The sequence below is a fragment of the Vicia villosa genome, linkage group LG6 (assembly GCF_029867415.1).
Source record: "Vicia villosa cultivar HV-30 ecotype Madison, WI linkage group LG6, Vvil1.0, whole genome shotgun sequence".
Classification (NCBI taxonomy): domain Eukaryota; kingdom Viridiplantae; phylum Streptophyta; class Magnoliopsida; order Fabales; family Fabaceae; genus Vicia; species Vicia villosa.
In genome coordinates, this window is record NC_081185.1 from 123,776,699 (window position 1) to 123,791,757 (window position 15,059).

Consider the following 15,059-nt stretch of genomic DNA (forward strand, 5'->3'; position numbering starts at 1 on the left):
ACTTGCAGGCCCAAAGCAAATGAAGCATATAGAAGGGGTGCGCTGGTATAGTGTGTAGAATGGAAGAAAATATAGAATTGGGCTGCATGGGATTAAGCCCAAGGTAAACAACATGAAACAAAAAAACTTAAGGTTATGAGATGGAGCCAGTCCCCCTTTCTCACACATTTGAAAGCAAAAGAAATTGAAAACGATTACCGACCTGAAAGTTATGGGGGTGACGAATCCCCAGGTTCGTTATTATGCCACTATTTGTTGTTGGAAGATGTTGTGTAGTTTTGCGTGAGATTTATTTCAGGTACAATATGCGATCCTCTCTCTTTCCCTCGATAACTTCTTCTCGCAAATTCTGGCTCAGACTGCTGATTGGTGTGCGTCGGTGATTTTTATAACCGATTTATCTAAAAATCTTCAGTCCTAAATAGATTGATGCATAACCCTGAAAAAACGTTTGTTTATTGAGTTGTATCTAAATAAATTGAAAGAATAAATTGAAAGAAATTAAAATGAAGAAGATAAGGAAGTAACTAAAGGATGAAGATGAAGGAAAACTATATATATATATATATATATATATATATATATATATATATATATATATATATATATATATATATATATTATAGAGAGAGAGAGAGAGAGAGAGAGAGAGAGAGAGAGAAAAGGTATTTTCAAAAATAAAATTAAAAAGAAGACGGCAACTTGAAGGAGGAAGAGTTTAGGCATTCAATGTTGGTTGGGGGAAGAAGAAACGAAATATACCGCTCAAGTGTTGATTGAAAACGGCAACTGGAAGGAGGAAGAGTTTAGTCATGCAAGGTTGAAACTTTGTATTGTACGAATATATAGCTCTAGGGAGAAAAAATGAAAGGGTAGGGTTTATTAAGATGAATGTTCTAATGCAATTAGTGGCATAGAACGTAGTGCATCTTTTTCATATTCCAATAAAAAAAGATTTGCATTAAATTAGTTGTTGGAATGTAATGATTATTAGTTGTGTAATTACTCTCAGGGGTATGTAAAATCATCTTAAATTGATTGTGATTAGGGCAATTAAGGGAATTTGATGGTAATTGATTTTTATATATTAAAGTAGATTTATGTGCATGTGCATATTACGGAGATAAGTCCAATGATGTTGATAATTATTCTACCCATTTTATGTTATATATTATATATTATTTTATAAAAATAAATTTTATAAGAGTATACCTTACCCCACCCCCTTTTATCTATTTCATCATGTGAGTTCTCTAAAAAGTCCTTCTGTTTTTTAGATGTACTTTCAAAAGCATTTTTTTGTTTAAAGTTGTTTTGTTCCGTAGATGCACATACGAAAGCTTTCGTAGATACATCTATAGAAGCATTTGGTGTTATATTCGCGCCAGACTCTCCTCCTCCCTCATTCTTCACTTTTCTCATTTCCAAACACTCAAACTCTCCCAACCTCAAAAATCAAACTTTCACAAAACTTATTTTCTTTCTCTCGAGTTCGGCCGATAACGTCAACACCAACTATCAACATATTCCAACAATTTCAAAACTTAATTTAATCGGTAAGTTTTCGATTTTTCGAATTATTTTAGAGTATTTGTAATAGAGTTAGAATTCAATTTTTAGGTGTAGATATTATTTGATAGTTTTAGAAATCTAGTTTAGAGACAATGTGGGTACTGTTTGATGTGTAAAACGGACGATCAAGCCACCAAAATGGGGTTTTTAACCCTCTGCATCAGTAATCAGACGTCATTGTTGTATTTTTGAGGTTTCAGAACCCAGATACATCTACGGAAGAATGGAACGTTGGGTCATTCCGTAGATACATCTACAGAAGAAACCCAGTTTTTTTGAAACATAAGGTACTTTCGTAGATGCATCTATGGAAGAACAAATGTTTTTTTTTCTTTTCTTCTTATAACTATATAGTATCTAATTCGATTTTATTTGTATCACAATGCAGACGTTATGGGCGACCATTCAGACCGCATTATATATGGGAGGACTGCACAACATGCATCCGCGTGGCATGAACAGATGCATGTAGTATCACAGGTGACTGATGGAGCTGCCGTTCTAGGAGATGTACCTATTACACCCGTTCCAGCAGGGCCTTCTCCATCTGTTTGAGTCGATGGACCTTCTCCATCCTTTCCAACTGAGGGGCCTTCTTCATCTACTACTTCATCACGGAGGCCTCGGGATGATGTTGAGGGTTCCTCACAGATGCCCATCGTCCGCAGACGTCGACGGGGTAGTTCTTCTACTTTTGTACCAGTGACGGCCGATGTGGGATCTTTGGTGCCACCTCTTGAGTAACACGAGGGTGATCAAGTGCCGGAGCCTGTCTGGTACCCTAGGAGTCCTATAAATGCATCCTTGTTGACAGGGTATGTAGATCATTTAGCCAGGCATATCTGGGAGAGGGAGGTAAATTTTCTTTGGTTATTACTTTTTTTTCACTTTCTAACTTTGCTTATTAATAATAGTGTTTTTTTTGGAAAATTTTAAGATAGGGATCCCCAGAGGTTCTACAACCACGGCCGGAAGATTGCCGCTCTCGCGCAGCCTGGTGAGTTGTGGTTCCAAAATGTACTTGCAGCTTCTGGGCTGAGGGACCTCTGTCAGGTCGGCTTCCAGAAAATCTATAATGGGATGCTGATGGCATTTACAGAGAGGTGGCATCCAGAGACATCGTCATTTCATTTTCCTCATGGTGAGATTACCATCACTCTACAATCTCTACATACACAACCAATTGGCAATTGAAAATTGAAAGGCACTCGAGTTTAAATTCCGCGTTTAGGAGGAAAGTACTAAAAAGTTTTATCGTAATGATTGCATATTATATAGGAAAGAATATGAAAACTTGAAGGAGTGCCCGAGGTGTTAGGAGTCACGCTACAAGCAGAAGGACAGTGGTGTTAAAGACGATGATGGTGTAACTAGAAAGGGTGTTCCTTCCAAAGTGATATTGTACTTATCGACAATTCAAAGGTTCAAGAAATTGTTTGCTAATTTTAAGGATGCAAAGAATACTGGATGGCATGCAGATGAAAGAGTGTGTGATGGAAAGCTGATTCATTGCAATAGAAGAAAATTGATTCCTTGTTTCCAGATTTTTCCCTTGATTCGAGGAATCTTAGGCATGGATTTGCCACAGATAGAATGAACTCTTTCGGTAATTTGAATACTAACCATACGTCATGGCCTATTCTTCTCATAATTTATAACCTATATTCATGGTTGTGTATGAAGCGCAAATATATGATGTTATCAATGATGATTTAGGTCCAAGACAACCAGAGAATGACATAGATGTTTATTTAACGTCATTAATTGAAGATTTAAGACTTTTGTGAGAGGAAGGCATTGGTGTTGATGATGTGTATACATGTGATAACTTTAAGCTGTGTGTCATGTTATTTTGCACAATCAATGACTTTTTGCATACAATAATTTGTTTGGGTACAGCGTCAAGGGACATAAAGTGTGTCCTATATGTGAATTTGATATATGCCACCACCAATTACAAAAAGGAAAAAAGACAGTTTATCTTAGGCATTGAAAATTTCTAAGACTTAATCATCCATACCGTAGATTGCGGAAGACTTTTAATGGAGAGTAAGAGTTTGATATAGCTTCAAATCCCTTAACTGGGAAGGAAGTTTTTAAAAGACAACAAAATATTAATGTTATCTCTGAGAAGAAACAAAAAAAGGCCTGTAGAGAAAAATATTTGTAAAAAGAGGTCGGTGTTCTTTGATCTTCCATACTGGTTTAGTCTTTATATGATGCATGTAGAGAAAAATGTATGTAATAGTTTGATTGGAACACTTCTAAATATTAAAGGCTAGACAAAATAAACTAAGAAATCTCGTGAAGATATGGTTGTGATGAGTATATGACAAGAGTTAGCCCCCCAAAGAAATAGGAAATAGAACCTATTTGCCCCTAGCATGTCACTCTGTCTGAAAAAGAAAAACAAAATTTTGCGATTATTTGCATGGTATCAAAGTTTCTCAATGGTACTCATCAAATTTGAAGAAACTTGTGTCAATGAATGATCTCAAGTTAGTTGGCTTAAAATCTCATGATTGTCATGTCTTAATGCAAGTATGCAACAACTTCTACTAGTGGCTATCTGTGGCCTTTTACCACGAAATGTAAGGGTAACTATAACCAAATTAATGCGTATTCTTAAATGTTATATGTAGTAAAGTTATTGATCCTAAAAATTTAGGCGACTTGGAAATATCTTGTGTCGATTAGAGATGTTTTTTCCTCCTTCATTCTTTGACATTATGGTTCACATAGTTGTTCATCTAGTAAGGGAAAATAGAATTTGTGGCCCAGTTTATTTATAAAGGATGTATCTGGTAGAGCAATACATGAAGATCATTAAAGGATATACAAAGAATCATCGCCATCTGGAAGCTTGGATCGTTGAATGGTACATCACAGAAGAAAGTATTGAGTTTTATATAAACTATTTGTCAGATGCAAACTATATAGGAATTCCTGAGTTTCATCATGATGTAAGTTATGATGGTAGAGCTATTTAAGGTTTAAATATTAAGACATTTGACCGGGAATTAGTTCTTCAAGCACGTTTGTATATATTGAATAGCCTTAGTGAAGTTCAATTTTACTTGACCGCTCACAAAAGTATTATAAAGAAAAACTTCCCTCGGAGGAATGAAAGATGGTTGTTGATAAGGCATAACCAAACTTTCATAAATTGGTTTAATGAAAGTGTTTCTAAAGAGAGTAGTGCATCATAGATAATTAAATGGTTGTCATGTATGCCTAAGTTTAATGTCATTCCTTGAAGTGCATACGACATTACTAAAATTTCATTCTATACAAAATCAAAGGATGATCGTAGCACCATGCAAAATAGCGAGGTTATGGTTGAATATGAATTCATGTACTTCTCTAGTTCCAAAGATAACAATCATGTACTAGCATTTAGAGCGTACTTTAAGGTCATTAAGGAGATTTTGGATATTAATTATGTTGCTTTTAAAGTGTCTTTATTTAAATGAATGTGGATTGACAGTAACACTGATGTATAAACTGATGAATTAGGATTTCTATGGGTTAATCTTCGAAAGACAACTTATAAGAACGAACCATTCATCATGGCAACCCAAACAAAATAAATTTTCTATGTCAATGATCCTTCTAACACTAGATGGTCAATTGTTCTTCACATATAATATCTTCCTGATAGTAGTACTGGTGAAAATCAAGATTTTAACTATGAGACTCCTTATTCATCGGAAGAAAATGATTCAGATGATGTGCATGCTATTTGTCATGATCATAAAGAGAGGATATGGGAAAACTAGTAAGTAAATGTTTTATATCATTTAGTAATTTATAATTATTCATTTCACTCTTTTTATTCCTTTTACCAAAAATTTAAAGTTGTTGTTAATTATCCTAATTGGTTCAAATATTATTCAAGTTATATGTGCTTAACGACCAGTGACAAATCCTAACATAGAACTTTTAGACAACCTACAAAAAAAATTCATTTTGGTTATTACTTTTGTTTGTTAATCATTTGTTTTAGTTTTGTTGTAAAATTATAAGGTGTGTGTCATTTGGACTTTGCATTTGGTGTAAACAATAAATATTTGGGGTATAATGTTTCTCTAATATACAGGTACAAACAACGAAAATTTGTAAAATATGGTTCTATATTCTGTAATATGGTTCTGTAATACAAGTAAAAATGACAGTAATAAAAAAATGTTATCCCCTCAGTTTTAAATAAAAACCGAGTTAAAAACATTTAGATATTGCCTCAATTTTACACAACACCAAGAGTAAATATTGGGTGCGCCATCCAGTTATGAAAATAATAAAAATGCAGATATCGGGGATCAAACAAATGTGTTGATAACTTAACTCCCAGTTTTTTAATAATCGAGGGATAAATTGACAAGTTTTCACGACGCCCTTCGTTACCTCGCTCAAGTAGCTGAGGTTAAATGCATTTCACATCCAAGGTGAAATGTGTATTTTGTTGTAGTGATTTGATTCCATATGATGCATGTAGTGTTCCGACTCCTCGTCATGGAGTACGATATATAATTAAATTCAATGATTTTAGAGTTTTGCATCCTCATATGACATCAGTTCCATAAGGATATTTCCTTAGGCCAGCTCATCAAGAGATACTAGAGGAGGAATTGGTAAGGGTGGACCATGTCATCAATGTATTGCCTCTATACCAACATATTGTTATTGAATGAGATGTCATAAATAAAGGAGAGTTTAGGAAGACACTCTTGAGAAAGTCAATTTATAAGCAATATTATTAGAGCCAAGATTTGCATTGTAGTATAGGAGGCAAAGGAGGATTATGAGCATTAGATATATCTAGTAGTTGTATATTAATTTGTATTTCGATGTAAACATTTTGAATGAATAAGTCATGAATTTTGTATGGTTTGTGAATGACCAAGGTGTGAATTATGAATGTATGAGTTATGAATTATGAATGATGTATGAAAATTATGAATGACCGAGTACTGTGTTCTCCAAAGCTGCCATTGTAACTTACACACCCATTTGTTATCACATATACATAGAGTTCATAAGTAATATTTGTTGGGAAACAAGTGTGAGTTGTATGAAGAAACAAGTATGAGTTCAAAAGTCTCACATTGCTTAGAAAAGTGAAGGTTAAACACTTTGTAAATGAGATGATCCATACACCCATCACCTTAAGGTTTTGGGTGAATATGTGGTGTCTCTCTCATTTGTTTGGATGCGTCTTTGATCTTTAGGTGAATGTTTGACCCAATGTGAATGTTTCTCCCTCATGATGACCCATCAATATTGTCTCAGGGGTGTGTCAGGAGATTAGAATTCGAAATCACCCTTTTGTTATTGCACATATACAAAATCCACAAACAATATTGCCTCATGAGTGTGTTCGGAGATTAGAATATGAGTTCACCCCATATTTATCACATGATCCACGTAGTCCACAAGAAATATTGTCTCATTGGTGTCTCCATAGATTGAAATTCGGATTCACTATTTATTATTGCATATACATAGTGTCCACATGCAATATTGTCTCAAGAGTTTGTCTGGAGATTGAAGTTCAAATTCACCTCTTTATTGCATATACATAGGATTGTATTTGCAAACAAAAATCTTGAATAAGAATGCAAGAAATTTTTAGAAGGGTTTAAAAAAATATGTTACGATCATGAAAAATTAATGGTTTAACACAAGGTAATGCATAATTTGTTTTTCTGCTCGAATTAGTCTGGATTTCCTTGGCCGTAGAGCCGGAGAGTGTCCTGAATTTATAATCCTGGATTTCCTTGGCCGTAGAGCCGGAGAGTGTCCTGAATTTATAATCCGACAAATATTTACTTGCATTGAATGAGTTTCTATTGAAAATATTTGTTGTGTGGTATTTTCATGGCATTGGGTGCATTAGAATTTAAATCTCCAGATGGTGCGAAAAGGTATTTTCGAATGCAAAAACGACCACCCCCTTATATTGAAGGTATGCTTTTTTTTTTTTGGTGTGCAGAATATCCAAGAACCAAAAGCTTCATACTTTATAACTATGACATGTTATCATGGTCAGGGGAACAAGTAAAATACCATTCATTCAACAAGTGATTTTTTACTCTACAATGCATCAAAAAGATGATTACTATAATCAAAGTAAATGATAAAACTACGAATTTCCATTGGAGCAAGCTCGACAGTAAGCTCTTTTGGATCAACTGCTCCTCCCCTTGTAACACCTTCAATTCCAGAGGATCCTTCTACTTTCCAAACAAGTCTTTTCTTCTCCATCTCTTTCCTTTCTTGATTTGCAGATAAGTTCATTTCTTTAACTTCTTTGATCTAATATATTAGTCAAGGAAAAACACACTTCAGTCAGAAAATGAGATGAACATGTCTGAAAAAAAAGGTTTCAATCCTTTGGTGAAACCTATCATTGTTTACCTTCTTTCCTGGGAAGAGCTTTTTCAATTCCACACTCGTTAATACAGACAAATCCTTGTCTTCTTCAATCTGTGCATAAACGCAAATATGCAACTCATCAATACCGTTGCGACTCCAAGAGCTGATCTTAATATCAATGCAAAGCACACATTTAAACTTCTAAATAAGAGTTAAAGTAGAGACCTCATATAAATGCGATAATCGAAGGAGAACTGTCCCGTGATCAAGTTCCTGTAATGTTATAATAGCAACGTTTTCTGGTAATGTGTAAGAAGAATCAAATCCTGAAAATGTTGTTACACGGCTATTCATCCAGTCATCTTTATCATCCTACAAAACGAAGTTGATTTTTTAGCGAGTGACACACGTGATATCATTATAAATTATATACAAAATTCATGCATGGATTTTCAATACTATTATTGGTTTTTCAGTTTTGAATTTCACCTTTTCAGAAATGGCTAACAAAAGTGGAGAATATATTTCCTGGCCAAAAGTACGGCGCCACTTAGCTCCCTCGCCCAAGGGATCGATTCTATAATAATATTTACCTTGGACCTGCAAAATAAGTAGTTAGTTATAGGGCTTCTGCAACGCCTCTTGAATGTCGATAAGAAATTCTTACAGTTAGACCCCTGCAATTGTCGGCAACACAGTCTGTTTCGTTTAGGGCCTCTGCAACACCTCTTGAATCATCAAGCAACAATCTCCTATTGGTGACCAGAAAATGAGAAATTAGTACGAAGTCGTAGATTGAATGTCAAGTATAAAGCATCTTTATTGTCCTAATTGAAAACCATGAGAGTTAATTAAGATTTCATTAAAGTCTTGATCAAATACCACAAGAACAAAATATACCTGTGGAGCATTAGCTCGATTTGTCCATCTTCTAAGCTGGACCCTCCGATAGCTCTATCCACCAAAATCGAGAATTCTTTTTTACTATCCTTTATGTAAATCCCGAGATTAATCTGAAAGAACAAACTAAATTATATCATGAACCTAAAGGATGGTCTAAATTCAGAAGTGGAATCGGGCAAGAACATGCTCCAATCCAACCAACCCCCTCCCTCAATAAAATCCGATATTTAATACTACTAATGAACTTAACTGAAATGTTCTATATAATTTCACATACCGGATAATAATTTCCGGCACTGGGCTGGTTCACTTCCAAGTCCCAGTCTGTTCTGTAGTCGCGTACCTGCAAAGAGATGAAATCCACAACAGATTTAAGTTACGCCTAAAGCATAAGAAATTTAAGAAGATCTAATTTAATTATACGAAGTATTGCATTTGCATGGTATTCAATCTAAGCTGCTTACCCTTTCGATAAAATCGCGCCCATTAGAATCTGTGTAAAAAGTTTTATTGGTTTCCATAGTAGTTGAAATTCGAGTGGAAACTTCTTTACCAATTCCATCGTCAATAGGTATAGGACCAACCTAGTAGTGTTTAAAATGCCATTGGTTCAAATGATTCAACATTTTATATATAGAATCCATAAAAGAAAATAAATCTAATATTTATTGCATCGCAATGAATACAAATGTAAATATAAAAGGGATAATTTTAAAAGCTTACAATAAACTCAACTTCAACATGTTCCTTTCCTTTGTACTGTCGGGTAATCTGCGTTACATATTTTTCAATTCATCATATACAATGACAATTTGTTGCAAAATCGAAAAGTTTGTTATTGAGAAATTAATATTCTGACGTTATCAAAGATGAAAGTCTTGCAGCTAAACAAGTAAAGCACCTGATATATCCATGGATTGATTTGTTGATGCACTTCATCTACTATTGGTCCATGCAGAACAGTCACCGGAACCTGAAATTTTCAATAATTGTTTAGTGAAAAATGTAATGGAACTTGCTTTGGAGGGATATTCCATTTCAGAAAAGCATTTCAAACCTGTTTCTCGTGGTTTATATGATGCGTGCCATTTGGACGGAAGATATAGGCCCCGGCATTCTGCGACAGAAATTAAAGTGTAAATTTGAATTCAATGTCGGATGCCTGGAATGGAGACATAAAAATATATTGGTATCTATAGTATTAGTGTATACCTGTGGATCTTTTTGATCGGTTCCGTTATATCCAGAATAGTAAAGGTAACTCAGTTCAACCTCTTCCTCAACCTTCCATGTCAAAAGTAAGAGTGTTGATCAAAACTTAATTCTCAAACATGATGAGAGGAAAGGAAAAATGACAGACACATTTGATGCAAAGTAACTAAAATGGAATCATGCAATGCAGAGTGAAGCATCACGCACCATGTTTCTTGCATTAACATAATTGGTCTGTTTTACTTGATCGGTAGAAAATGTAAGCTTCAAATTTCCTTGACCAATAGAAGACTTTTCATGACTTTGATGCGTATATACAGATGATCTAGTGGAACCTAACAACAAGCAGAAAACACTTATCACAAAGTTCATGTTATGAAACATGGAAAGCAGATAAACACTCGCTTGATGAAGAGTGAAGCAACTTATATGTGAACCTGTTTTTTTGGCAGTCGAGACTGTATAGGTGCTAAAACCAAATGGTGGAACAGAAACCGTAAATGCAAGCCAGTACTTTGGTGTCTTGGATGGATTTTCTCCCAAATATGCCTTGACATAGTAGTTTCTTAAGTTTACAAATGCCTCGGCCAGAGGTAGAATTTGAGATTCTATTTCTACACCGTTAGAGTCATGAACTGTAACATCGCCGTCAATAACCTGCAAATGTTTGCAGCTGCAAGTATAAGTTTCACATGCTCTAAGCACTGTTAATTGTTAAATTTCTGATAACCAAGAAATACTAGAATGGCCTCACTCACAGGAATTCGAATCACTTCATTCCTCTTCCAACCAAGGGAGTTATAAACCACAGTAACCTAAATATGGAAAGAGCTGAAGTGTGAATACATAATTAAAAAATTTAATATAAAACAACTGAATGCTTTGAAAAAGAGAGTGAAATATGTGGTGACAGAAATGTATCCCTACCAAACTCTTTCCATGAACCAGTTCAACTTCTGTTGCAGGACAGTAAGTAATGTTCAAAAGCGGACACTGGAACATAAATGAAAAAGTCAAGAGAAAAAAAGAGCAGATTTATATTGTCAAAAAGCCCTACAGCTTGAAACTGGATATGATTATATCAGATAATCGATATGCAATTTAAATGCTTAAGATCCAAACAGCACCTTTAACCTTCAGGTTAATCAAATTTTATCACTTAAAAGTTCGAGATTAAAGATATTTTACTTGTTGAAACTTTGTAACTGGGTTCTGACATCCAGTAAACAATGTTGATTCAGCCAAGCAAGCCAGTGATGATGAAACCAGTTCCTCTGCCTGCACAAAGGCAATATCATTGCATTAATACGAGAAAAAATGGATATCGAAAAATACTATTTGAATATGGATAAACTGAAACTGTACCTCCTTGTAGCCTATCGCCAACCGTTTAGCATAATCATTGGCCACGTGCTGCTTTTCTGTGCCAGTGACTGCATCATGGTGTTGAGCAATTGCTAAAGCATCTGCTAATGAATCTGTATTTGGCCCCGAGTTCTTTCGCCCTCTAAAATATTCAAGTTGTCTTGCAGCCTGATAATTTGTCAGTATAAATAAATATCCGAAAACCAAAAGACTTCAATTACCTTATATAAACTCAAATTATAAATATAAATGTCATACCAAATAATAACCACTCATTAATCTGACATAGCGTTTCAAAGCTGGCCTACTGGTAAAGTATCCTGTCCAGAAACCATTCGCACGATCTGCATAACTGTTTTTTTAATGCAAATAAGACAGAAAACATCATAAACAGAAAAGGAAAAATCAAGAACTGCGCAAACAGATTATGCAACAGTTACACATTAACTCACGGGAAGAAATCGCCGGTTTTGATTGGCCAAGACTCATTTGCAGCATATTTAGCATCAGTATATATGGATGGCGTAGAATACAGAGCATTGACACGTCCATCCTAAGGTCGTCCAGGCATAATCACGAGTCAAATTAATTCCTTTTTATCTAAGTATTACTGTTTGTCTTTACATTAAATGTAATTTTGAACCCTAGTCAAAGGGAGTGATACCTTGTTCACATAGTGAATAAGCTTGTCCAATTGCCGGTACCATGTATGTGCGTATTGATACTTAAAATCAGTTCCCATTGTCCACATTATGTGATTTGTTCGAGTTATGTTTGCCTGAAAATAAAAATAAAATATGAGGCAACAGTAAAACAGTGATCATGCATAGTTGTTAAAGTCTCTCAAACTATGAAGCACGGACACGGACACGACAGCGAAACTGACACGTCGACATCGATAAAAATTTGAAAAAACATGAATATATTGAATGTAATCACAAGTGTCAGTGTCGGTGCAGAAATTTTGTCTTTCTCTTTCTCATTCATTCAAAGTATCTCAAAATACCTACTTGTATCCCAAAAATAGTTCAGCAGTTTCAATAAATGCACAACTTACTTGTGTTAGTGCAGCAGCAACAAAGTCGTCCACTCTATCTTGCACGTTGTAATCGAACAAATCCATGTTATCCTTCATCGGTAAGTTGTCAAATTTTAGCACCAGAATACAACAAATAAATGTAAGATAGCAAATTAACAAGTTTTAACAATTTACTTGAACTATTTCGGAATCATCATTAACTTCAAAGTAAAATCCAGAAGGAGGCTCATAGTTCTTAGGGAATGCACCAGCAAAAATCTGGAAGAACACAAAGGCAACAAAATAAGCGCACATAAGAAAATTAAAAGAAGCATGTAGTTTAAGAGACACCAATCATGATGAAAAACGAATGTAATCGTACAAATCTTATATGAGAGGGAAACAATAATTATTAGTATTGATAGTCACCTGAGCAGACGAGCCAAGGCTCTTGCTACCCTGCCAGATAACCTCGAGACTCTTCTCCTTTTTACGTTTAGCTCTATCCTGGTAATCTATCCTACCAAAGAAAAATGAATCAAAGCCAACCTGCATCCACAGTATGAAAATGTACTTAGATGGTTAATTTATTTTTCCGAAAATGTTAAGCAAAAGATTCTACGGTTGAAATTTTATGGCATACTTCAGCTCCCAATAAGTAAGCCTGCACAGCAGAATGGCCAAAGGGATCAATTTGCCAACCGATTCTGGGAGTCACACCAAACTCCTCTTTCAGAAATCGGTGTCCAAGTGTAGTCTGATCGATCATGTCTATGTAATGAGGTACTGCCTCATCATGCATACACATGGCCCCATTTCTGTAACGTGGATAAAAATGATGAGAGACAATGAATGATATTATTTGAAACCCTCATAAACATGAAGGATGAATTTTATCTAGTCGTAAAGAAATATTTTCCGGAAATGTGATTTACATGAACTCTAGTTGACCCGAACTAACAAACTGCTTAACAATATTCTGAATAGCTTCACTCTGATCACTCCACCATCGCTGAAAAAAGGCCTGAAAACAACCGAATGCAAAACAGCAAGTACTTTAAATGCGAACACTAGAATTGTTCCGATAAACCAGCTCCGTTGGTAGCTCAATCCAATAAAGATTGTCAAGATAGCAATGCAATACATAAAGTATTAAAAACACAATTCCACTCACCATCTCCACATATATAAATTTCCTGTTCTTATCAGCCAATAGAGCATGAACCATAGAGTCCAACACATTTTGCACACAAGCCCCCTACACATTGCAACATAACAACTCCATGAATTTTCAATCAACACATACATAACACTATTGTTTAGAGAAAGATTGAACAAAAACAAATCAAGACCTGAATGGAATTGTTAGAACCAACATAGTACTGATCAACAGTCTTCAACCATCCAACATCATCATGAGTATGAGCAACCAGATGAACGTTGAGTTTTCCAGAGACTATACCCTGCGAGGTGTTATACACCGTAAACTTGGAATCTCCTCCATAGAAGAGTATACCCAAAAGGGTCAACAAAAAGATGAATTTTTTCTCCATAGACAAGTGGAGTGGCGTCTTCACACCCCAGAAGCGAAAAACGGTTCAGATGGTAAGAGGGAAGCTAAAAATAGAATCTTTTAGTTGATTTATGAGCAGAAATGAAAGAAGTGAAATTCCAGTTGGTGATCATGCACAGTGGTGGACAGAGCCACTTCCATGTGTTTTCAAAAGGTTACAAAACAGGTGATTTTATGAGACACTGTTTGATGATATGTTTCTTCTTTTGATAAATTAGGTTTCTTTTGTGGTAAAGTTTTTCCAAAATAACTGTACATTTTTTTCAAAATAGTTGTGTTATTTATATATAAAAATTAGTATTATTAAGTGGCTTAGAATATAAAAAGTTAAAATTAACTACTTTTATATATAATAGGTATTTAAAAGAATTTTTTTTTTAAATAACCATGTATTAGAAAAAAATTACGCAAATAACCATACTTCGAAAAAAATTACGCAAAAATAACCAAGTTTCAGAAAACATTGACACCAAGGCGCCATGTGAGATGGCGCCACTATTGTATCAGATGAAGGGAGGCGCCACTTGGGATGGCTCTTATATACAACCTTTCTGCAATAAGCCATCTCAGATGGCGCCTTGGTGCATTTTCAAATGAAAAATTGAACAAAAATATACAAGGAGGCGCCATATGAGATGGCTCCTCCTCCTAAAAGTTGAAGGGAGGCGCCATTTGACATGGCTTATTGGGACTGAGTGTGCCATGTCAGATGGCGCCTAGGACTAAAAAAAAGGGAATAAGCCATGTGAGATGGCGCCTTGGTGTTAAGGGTTTCAGAAACCTGGTTATTTGCGTAATTTTTTTCGAAACGTAGTTATTTGTGTAATTTTTTTTAATTCATGGTTATTTTAAAAAAAAAAATTATTTAAAAACATTTATACATATTAACTACAATATCAATTTTTTTAATATAAATAAATATGCAATATCAATTTTTTCGATAGAAATCGAATGTTTCTGCGTTTATTTGCAGAAATTAATCTCTCGAATTAGAAAGAACTATAATAGATAACAAAATTTTCTCTTACTTCGAACGAAAAA

General features: G+C 34.8%; 1 pseudogene; it reads right to left on the bottom strand.

The window, feature by feature from the left end:
- Positions 1–7,568: 7,568 nt before the first annotated feature.
- On the bottom strand, positions 7,569–14,245 carry LOC131609842 (probable alpha-mannosidase At5g13980; annotated as a pseudogene).
- Between the last annotated feature and the right edge of the window lie 814 nt (positions 14,246–15,059).